Source organism: Urocitellus parryii, chromosome Y, assembly GCF_045843805.1.
Source record: "Urocitellus parryii isolate mUroPar1 chromosome Y, mUroPar1.hap1, whole genome shotgun sequence".
In the NCBI taxonomy this organism is placed as follows: Eukaryota; Metazoa; Chordata; class Mammalia; order Rodentia; family Sciuridae; genus Urocitellus; species Urocitellus parryii.
This window is the reverse complement of record NC_135548.1, coordinates 63,647,954-63,657,126: the sequence shown is the minus strand read 5'-3', so window position 1 is coordinate 63,657,126 and position 9,173 is coordinate 63,647,954.

Here is a 9,173-nt window from a genome sequence, read left to right as displayed (position 1 = left end):
TGGCCCTAGGAGGAGGTTGGGTAAGAGGCCAGTGTGGGTTGGAGAGCCTGGGCAGATCGACAGAGGCCAGGGCACACCCCAAAGCCTGGAGACTGCACTTGATGTCCAGGGTTGTGAAACACCACTTCCCCTCTTACTCACAACTGAGAGCAAGGGGCATTGATGAGTTCAGGTTGTGTGCGGCTGCATCCAAGGTGGCTCGGCTAGGAACCTCTGTTTCCTTGACTCAGGAGGCTGGGAGTCCAGGCTCCACTGAGGCTCGGCTGGGAGGATCGGAGTCTGAGTTTATGCCTGTGTTCCCTGTAGGATCCATGTTGGCTGAGCCTCAGTGTTTTTGTAATGAGAGGATGGGTGACCGTCATGTCTTTATCACAGGACACACTTGCTAAATGGATTTGTTTGCTCTGAGGAGGAAAGAGAGAGGGGGGAGTGGTGCTGGAGACAGGGATGCAGACAGGGGTCATGGACTTGGCATAACTCAGTCTTGGAGGTGATATCCCATCACCTGTACCCACTTCAATTCCCATGAATCCAGAGGCTGAGCCCCCTTGAGGTGAGGGGTGAACCGGTTCTGGGCAGCAGGATGCTGTGGTACCTCGGAGTCTCTGTGAGACCCCAACACTAGACACACTTGGCCCTTTTGAAATCTTAGGAGAAGCCTTGGGAAGTTGTATGGCAGAGGGGAGCAGCCTCTGCATCTCAGTCCCCTCCAACTTGCCATGGTGTAGAGAGGGAACTGCAGCCACGATGGGACGGACATTGGCCATGTCCCTGTGTGGGACACAGGCCTGATTGAGTTAGGGTGCATTCTTTGTCTCTCCCTTTCTTGTGATTATCCCATCTCTACATTTGTGCTTTAGCCACCTGTGAGTCCCATCTCTGGTTTCAGAGAGAACAGAGGGTGTTATGGGCCAATAGACACAATAAACCCTAGAGATTAGATGCTACCCTACTTTCCAGAAAAGACTGGGCACACCATGAGTTGCACAATGATGGGACCAGGGTCCAAAAGCTGCTGAGAGGGAAGGACTGGTTGTGAATGCATTTTTGAAGGCTCCAAGCTGGAACTCTAGTGGCACCAAGCAGGGCAGATGCTGGTGGGGATGTTTGAGTAGTTGTTGGTGAACACCTGCGCACCTGAGATGGGTAGGCATGGAGGAGAAATCGGCAGCCCATAGGGCTGTTGAAAGTGGTCTTATGTGAAAAGAGGCTCAGGTATGGGCACAGGAAATGACATCATTGCCTTGACAATGGATCAAACAGAACATGGAACCCTGGTATCCAGGCACCCACTTCACTGACCAAGCCATCCGAGCTCACTTGGTTGGAGCCACTGGAGGGAGAAGGATGTTCTCCTGTGGTTGCAGACAATGCCGAGCCTCAGGCTCCCAGGAATCTCAGGGGGGCCAACTAGCCCTTTTGTGGATACACTGGGTGAGGCTTCATCTTAGACGCCAGAGCCTCTGGCGATTGTCGCAGAGGAGCTCAAGAGTAACAGTGAGTAGCACAGGGCAGGTGAGCCCAGCAGGCCCTCTAGTCTGATCCCTGATGAATGGCCCAGGACTCCTATTCTGACTCTGTGTGTGTGTGTGTGTGTGTGTGTGTGTGTGTGTGTGTGTGTGTGTGTTTGTACTGATGGGAACTGTCCCATTGTGCTTTGACTCTAGTGTATTGGCACAAGTCATTTTTCTGTTTGTCACCATTTCCATTTTGAACCCACCATTCTTGGTCCCAACCCAGGGTGAAAATGATCAGAACACGGATGAGCCCTTCAGGGTTCAGAGCCTTGAACCTTACAGGCAGGACCAGCTTAGGAATGAGCTCCTGCCTGTCATTTGTGGGAGGAACCTACATTTCAGCAGCAACATGGGGTTAATCTCCTGGGATTTCATCCCCACCCAGCAGGTGCTGGATCTCTTGTTCCCAAAACAGCCACCTTCTTCAGTCTTTACTCCTGGTGCCACTCCACATCCTCCAAGGGGACAAGAACCTCAGGTTCTGGATGGATGTTGTAGAATGCCCACAGAGCCAACTGCCAGGCTGGGTGGGGTGCAGTTGCTGGGCTTTGCTGATGTTGTCATCCCCCACAGTTCTTGGAACCTTCTGTGGCAGTGGCATCCAGGACCCCAGCAGCTGTGAGTAGCAGCTCCTCACTGCTTCACTCCAGCGAGCAGGTGGAAGACAGCCGCGTTGTTCACGTCCTCCTAGAGGGACAGAGCCTGAGGGAGACAAAGCGCATCCCGGTAAGCCCGACAGCAGGGCTGCCTCCTGGGTGTCCACACAGTGGAAGGCAGGAGACACAGCCAACCCCAGGGCTATGGTGGGAAATAAAGAAGAGAGAGGTCCGTCTTAAGGGCTTGACCTGAGGAGGGAGAGCATCAGCATGCCCAGCTTCAGTGGTGAGTGGGCCTGTGTATTGTGGGTTTTGCAGGCCAGAAGTGCAGACGGAAGTGCTGTGGACAGATGAAGGCAGAGATATGTCCAGGGTGCAGGCTGCAGTGCCTAGAACTTGGTATTCTCAATGAGTGAAGTTGGAGCAGAGGAGGTGGCAGTGACTTGTCACATGTGTAGGAGGGGATGTGTTCCTGGTGGCAGGGAAGAGAACCTCCTTAGCATGACTAGGTGTAGGAATTTGGGGTCGGGATCACCTGGGGGGTCATGCCAAAGCTTCGGAATGTTAGGCTTTGCATGTATGTAAATACGGAGCTAAAGGGGTTCTTGGCAGAATTTCTATGGATGTGCAGTAGACACGCTAATGCTGCAGGTGTCCAGCTGCAGAGGAGACATGTTCAGTGACTGCCAGTGCTGAGTCAAGTACATCATTACAACCAGACCCGCACCGAGCTTCCAGAGGCCAGGGCCTCTCAAAGCTATCATGAAGCACTCAAGTGCACACTCTTGTATCTGAGTCTGTTTTGTGTCGTGGCAGTCAGGACCCAAATTTTCAGTGCATCTGCCTCTTGCACCCACAAAGGCAGCCTGCATCCCAGATCACACTTGGTGCGCAGATCCCTGGCCCATTGCTCTCATCTCAGTGAGATGAGAGTGTGTCTGTGCATAGGCAGTTTGGTCCTTTGACATGAGTGGAATGTGGCTCCCCAGGGGGAGGGGAGATGGCAGGTACAGGCAGATATTTGTACCAGGATTGTTCTAGTAGCACATTGCAAGAACCCAGGTGGTATATGGAGGACACACTCAGGTAGCAGGATAACAAGATTGTGCCCTTGTATATGTAGCTGAGATTTCTCCTGAATGTTTGACCACAGTCTTCTGGGTAGCTCTTCTAAAAGCCATTCTCTGATGACATTTGTCCCACCCTGATCCAGGTGACCTTTCAGGAGACGGTGACAAGCCTCATCCGCAGGGCCTTGGACCAAAATTCGTTGCAGCATGAGGATGTGGACAACTTTGAGCTGCTGTATATGATGTCTGAGGATGAGAGTAAGTAGGACAATCAGACAGTGGGGAGACATGATCCACAGTGGGCTCAGGATAACTGACAGCCAAGAGAAAGTGGGCCTTGGCCCCAAAATACCAAAGTGTGATGGGCCTGGCGGAGACTCTCAGGGGTTGTGGGTGTTTTGTGGTATAATCCTTGAGTGCCACCTAACAATTCTCTCCACTTCGCTCTGCAGAAATCAAGGTCTCTGACCACTCACTCGTGTGTCTGTCCATGAATCTGGGAATACAATATTTCATGGTGAGGAAACGCCCCCAGGTCAAGGGAAAGGAGGTAAACACCTACCTTATTCAAGCTGTGCATGTGCTGCCATTCCACTCCGACCTGAGGAAATAAGAAGCCTCAGCACCTGGACATATTTGCTGGAAGCCCATAGAGCCAACTGACAGTCTGGGGTGGCTTTCTGTTTCTGGGTTTGCTGATGTTCCATCCCCCACAGTTCTCAGAATCAACCTGCAAGTCCTCCAGGCCGCTTTCCCACAAGCAGGTGGGAGACACCTGCTTAATTCGTGTCCACTTAGAAACACAAAGTCCAGAGATGGCCAAGAGTGTTCTGGTAAGCCTGGGAGCAGGGGTGTCCCGTGGTGCTTACACCTGGGTGGGGAGCAGACACTGGTCCAATACCATGGACTACTCATGCCCTCTTGAATTTGGAGCTTCTGGATGATCAGGAGGATAGATGGGAATCAAGAAGGGAGAGGTCAGTGTGAAGGGCTGGAGCTGAGATGAGCGAGTGCAGCAGCTTGTCCACTGCCATGTCTGAGGGAGTCTGTGTGTCAGGTGGCAGCATGCAGTCCAGAAGGGCAGGGACAGGTATGGGTGACAGATGAGAATAGGACAGGAACTAGGTTGCAGGTTCCCTTGTATGGGATGCTGACGTCTATGGAGGAGGACAGCAGTGTGAGGTTCTCCATGTTCCTTGAACAAGGAGCTGAGAGAGTCTCTCTGCAGAGTCGATATGGATGTGGAGCAAGCACACTAAATGTCCAGGTAACCCAATGACCACCCTTGCCGGATGAGGTGCCCTCCTACATCCCAGCCAGCACTGAGCCTCTGGAGGCCAGGAGCTCTCGTGGCTATCTTTCAGCTCTCCTGTGTGTGGTCATGTTCCTGGGTCTGTTTTTGGCCCTGGCAATCCAGACCAAAGCCTCTAGGTTTTGTGCCTAGGCCATTCCCAATGCCGCCTGCATCCTCGGGCAGACCTGGGATCTTGGAGGCTATTGTCCCATTCCTCCCAACTTGTGGGATGAGATTGCATCTGTATGCAGGTAGTGGGGTCCTTTCACTCCGAGAGGAGTGCAGCTCCACAAAGAGCAATGGCAGGCCCAGGAAGTCCTATGTACAAGGATTGGGCTAGTAGCCTGTGGGAAGAGCCCACACGATGAGCAGGAGGTCAGCCTCGGTAGTAGGGTCATGGATGTTGCCCTTGTATTTAGAGTGGAGGTGCCTCCAGAATGCCCCTGCCCACTGTCCTTGAGTAGTCACTTCAAGGCCCATTTCCTGAAGGCCTGTCTCCCATGCTGCTCCAGGTGACCTGCCACGATAGGGCTCCTGTCGTCATCCGCAGAGCCCTCGACCTACACTTCCTTACTGAGGAGAATCCAGAGGATTATGAGCTGGGCCAAATCATCTCTCGCCGTCAGAGTGAGACAATCAGATAGCAGAGAGCAAGGGTCAGGATGTGGACTCAGGTCAACTCTTAGCAACAAAGAGTAGTCTCTGACCCCCAAGAACACTCCAACAGGTGTGTTGGGTTCGTGCACAAAGCCAACTGCACTTCTGCTGGTGGAAGGTCTTGAGGTCCAATGGTATACCCCGGTGGATATTGCGGCTCCCCACCAGGTGCCCTCCCCTGGACATGAACAGGCATCCAAAGCTGACATCTTTGAGGAGTGAGGAGGAAAGCCTCTCTCCAGGAGCAGTATGTTTTCATGGTCTGGGATAGGAGTGGTTTCAAAGGAACATGGGAATGCATGGGCTAAAGAGGGAACTGGCATTTTGTGGACTGAAGCAGTACTATTGAAAGCCTTCTGTGTGACCAAAAAACCACTGCCTGGGCAGAGCATTGCCAGGATTCTAGCAAGCAGTAACAGGATGAAATTGGGAAGAAAACACAGCCTGGGAGACAGCCTGAATCATCTGTTTTTGCCTAAATTCCATGGTCTTACGCACCTGAGTCCACTAGGCAAGGAGTGATCACAATAGCCAGGTTGTGATCCCTAACTAAAGTCAGATGAGGGCTTCCTGAGCACGTAGCCACAGAGCTCATCTGATAATAATGCCAGCGCTTTTTCGTTGGTTGGTTGGTTGGTTTTTGTGAGCCAAACACCACAGCAGCCATTATCCCAGCCTATGTACCCTGAAGACCACCATCCCTATGAGTTCTAGGATCACTTGTCTCCTATCTTAACCTACTGTTAGGTTAGTAGAGTCTATGGAAGAGGAAGTCTGTCTGGGGCCTTGGTAGCCTAAGAAATTCATAGCAGAGATCTCCACATCCAACCCAGAAGGGATGGAGAACAGGCTCTAGGTTAGAGGAGGGCGACAGGAAACACATGTTCAGAGGAAGGAGAAGCGGCTGTTGTATTCCCCCACTCGGGGTCATGGCACCACTGGGCCATACACCATGTTGGAGGGAAGCAGTCCCTTTGCTGGTCTTTGGAACCATTGTTCTCAGTAGGGCAGTATTTGGAATGTGGCCTCCATTCTCAGAAGCCTGGTTCACATGGAGGCGGGCTCCACCAACGCAGAAGCATGGCTCTAACGTGGTATCCGCGCTGGTCAGCCTGTCCTCACTGTGGCCATACTTGAGGAAAATAACTCAGAGGAGGAATCCTAGGCCTTTTTTCTCTGGGTTTCATAGCTTTCTCTTTGGTTGTGCACTGAGGCTGTCCATAAAGCTCTAGTGTGTGGCAGTGGAGAGCTCCTCAGCCCTTGCCACAAAGGCATAGACTGGGAGAGAGAGAACGAGGCTGGCAGAGAGGGAGAGAGAGAAAGATGGAGAGGGAGGACCTCTCCTTGGAGAATGAGGATTCAGTGGAGCCAACAGGAACAAGGTACTGTTGCCCAGGGCACAACCCTGTTTAGGTCTTACTCCAACCATGCTCAACCTTTCTTCCAGTCCCTCCCACCCCCCAGTAGTGTATTCATCTTGAATGAGAATTTCATGTTGACATCAGAGCACTCACCATCCAATGCTTCCCTCCAAACCCACCTATGAAGATGGCTCATGTGGGGACTGAATCTTCGGCACAGGAGCCTTTTGTGGGAGATTTCAGATGCAAACCCTAGTGGTGTGCTTTGGCAGATGCAAGAGGACCTGAGATATTCTGGAGTCCAAAGCCTTCGGTAGGAACAGACATTAGGTCTGTTGAAGTGCTCTGCCTAGTTCTTCCTCAGGGAGGACTGTGGAGGCTGTCTTTGTTGGTATTGGTGCTGAATTGGAGAGCTCTCAGGTGTGTGGCTCTGGCCTTTTCTGGCACAGGCTCTCAGATGTTGGCGTGTCCTAGGGAGCACCTCCTGAGTGCCACCTTCTTTTTGTACACCCCTCTCTCCGCAGAGCTGAGGATTCCAGCAGAGGCCAACGTATTTTATGCCAAGAATCCTCACAAAAAATCCAAATTTGTGCTGAGGAAAAGGAGCCTCTCCCAAAAGAATGATGGGTGGATCGAGCCTCAACCTCCCTCTCGTCCTGGAAAGAAGGCTCCAGCCCTCCTGAGGATGCTTGCAAAACCATTCTGTTGCTGTGTGCCTGGGCGGGGCTGAGGCAGCCCAGGAATATTTACATTGATTACTATTTTCTTCAAAGTTTGAATCTATAGTTTGCCATTGTCCTTGACCTTGTTTAGTAACACAGTTGTTACTCTATCCTGTATTTGTTGTTTCCATTAATATATTATTATTTTAAAATATATATGTTTTTGTTACCTGATCTACTGTGATGATTTGAGTATACTAAATGTAGCAGTGATTCCTAAAGGACACATCCAAACCAACAGGAAGGAATGTTTCATTCTGTCAGCAAGAACTTTGGTTTTTAGGAGTTTGGCAGATGGCATTATCTGAGTCAGTTTTCCAATGGGGGCAATGAAGTATCAGCTGTGATGGTACAAACACAAACAAAGACACACAAACACACACAAGAGCACACACACTCACTGAGAGATAGATAGACAGATGGAGTTGGTCTCTGCTGAAATACTTTGGAGACATGGTTCTGATTTCTCCCCTTTTGGAGTATTTTCAATTGCACAAGGTGTCTTGCAAATGAACCCATGTCTGAGGAAGACATGCATGTGTACTTCACATGCCACTTTTCACATAGCAGGAAGGTCATGTAATATTTTTCATGCAGCTGTCTTTTGACTGTGAACCATCCCATGAGGTCAGCTGTGGAATTTTCAACTTGTAGCATCACAATGGGGATCCACTCTTTGGATTTGGGGATATTTCTGATTTTCCTGATTCAGATTGGAATGATATATATATATATATATATATATATATATATATATATATATATATATATATATTAGTTTTTGATGAAAATTCTGCATTTGATGGTAATGAATGTCGTGCATCTAGGAATCTGTAGAGTGCAGACAATGAATGGATGCCTACTGTTGTCTGGACTGGTCTGAAAAGTCCTGTAGCATCTGAGCATGTGTGAGGGCTGTACAGGTCTTGCCAAAAGTCCAGGTCAGATGATCCTGCACAAAGCTGAACTCCTAGTGGTCTCCACAACAGTGTAAGGGCCAAGGAGAAACACACTTCCACACAGAAGTTGGGAAGCTACCTTATGAAGGTGATCATAGATACGGGATTATTAATATATCCAGGTTGGCATCTATTATTTTTTTAGCTTTTGACTTTCGCAGCTGTGGGCATCTTGACAACCATCAACTCCCTGTAAGCACAGACAACTCTATAAGAACCTGAGGATAAATTTCCCTGTGCATGTCCCCTTGTGAAACTGCTTAAGCACCGCCTGGTTTACACACAGGTGGAATTTCTAGGTCAAAGTGTGCATGTTTACTTCTTTGACTAAGCACTGCCAGGTGGCTCTTCTGCATAGCTCTACCTGTGGCCAGGATTGTATTATCTAGCTTTCTAACTTTTGCATGTTGAGTAGATACATAGTGGGAGCACACTGTTTTTGTTGGTATTTTTCTTGGTATCTATTCTGATGCTTTTCACTGGGGGATTTTTTCCTGTGAAAATGGGCTTCCTCTACTTGACCTTATTTTCTTCTTTTTAAAATTTTTTCAATGTGACTTTTTAATTTTAGTTTTATTAAAGACATTGCCCCTTGCTTGCATAGTCTATATCTAAAGCACTAGTCCTTGCTCCAAGGCCCAGCTTGCTCTCAGCTGCCCCAGGAGGGGAACAGTCTTTGGCGGTAGACAAGAGACGCCCCTGCAGGGGGCACAAGTGCTTTGGCCCTCTGGTGTCTTGCCAGCAGTGCTTCCCATGCTCACAGAGGATTTCAGACACTGAGTCAATGGTCCAGGTGGTCTTTTGTTCAGTCTGATCTCAAATTGAGCTCCTCTGAGAGGTCATATTGAAGTCCTTGTGTGTACCTGACCCATCATTTTAAACAATATTCCAAGTTCACTTTTTGTGTGTACGTGGGTTCTGGGGATTGAACCCAGGGCCTTGAGCCTGTGAGGCAAGTGACCTACCTGAGCTACACCCTCAGATACCCCTGTAAAAG